Consider the following 1,413-nt stretch of genomic DNA (forward strand, 5'->3'; position numbering starts at 1 on the left):
CTATATTTTGAACATGAGGATATCATTAACAAACATAGAGCATATAGTAAATAAATAAGACTATCTCCTTTAATTTGTACTTATAAAAAAGTGTGAGCCATTTCTAACAAAGCAATTCTCATAACTGCCATTAACGAATGGATCAGATGTTATCCTATATATAATATGAAAATTACAAGCAGTTTAATGCTTTGCATGTCAATAAAATAGAATATTAGCACACAGAATTGAAAGAGGACTCCTGCAAAATACACATGAACTGAACTTCAAACCTAAAGAATTTATACTTAAAAATATTCAACAACTTCTTGCTTCTCAAGGTGCTTTCTTTCAAAACTTCTTTCTCGCAAAATGTAATGCTAAGAAAACTTATATGGATGGTTATTATTTCTAAATAATTTCCTGCTGATTGCAGAAAAGGCTTGCTCTTCAAACTAAAGAGAATATCTTCAAGAATTCCTCATTTGTGCAATTTGTGAAGCTTGAATCTGGGAATTGGTGTTCATTATTCTACTACTTTTTACTGAATGAATTTGAATGCACAAGGTTTTCTGACTTCGATGCAGACTCTGTGTCTATTAACGTCCTTTAAATCAAAATCATTTTTCCAATTAAATTAAGAGGAAAAAATGAGAATAAAAAATAGAAAAAATAGAGTATTTAAAAGGATTAATTTACTGTTCAAAAATATAGCTTTGTCTAGTTAGAATAAATCAGATGATGTTCAGGTTAAGCTTCTTTTCTTTTTTTGAAGTGAGTGGAGCAACATGTCAATATAACTTCCTTGTGAGAAAACTTGAGCATCATACTTGTGTTTACAGTGTTGATTGGCATCATCTATATACTGTATAACAACTGACTTTTTAAACCTCAATACCACAGTACAATTAACATCTACATTAAAGCATCAGGCACACATAATTCAAATAATACACTGACACATTCATAGCCCACATGAATACATTACAACTAATAGTTGAGTACATCTGACCATCACAATCTGTCATGGAGAAGACCCTAATCTTAATAAAGCTGAAGTCTGTGAGTGCCTGATTGAAATGAGCATTGAGATCAGGCAATTATCTCATGCCAGTAGGAGTTTACATGCAGTGAAATTTTATTGCATGGATAGAACAGAACATGTATGGACATGAAACAGCAGCGATGCAAGAAGAGGTGACTCTGGCAAAAGGAAGCATTATTTTTGCGTGACTTTCATGGGAAATCAGAGGGATATACTGACATTACCTACGCCATGAACGTTAAGTGCCTGATTTGCAAGGAAGACGTTTTAATCAATATTGCACTTGTCATAACACTGACAATAATAATAACACTCAACTCCACAACTTAAGAAATTTGATCAACGACTTATAGATCAAGCAGCAAGGAGCCTAGTACACTGACTGACAC

Source organism: Penaeus monodon, chromosome 33 (genome assembly GCF_015228065.2).
Source record: "Penaeus monodon isolate SGIC_2016 chromosome 33, NSTDA_Pmon_1, whole genome shotgun sequence".
NCBI classification, from domain to species: domain Eukaryota; kingdom Metazoa; phylum Arthropoda; class Malacostraca; order Decapoda; family Penaeidae; genus Penaeus; species Penaeus monodon.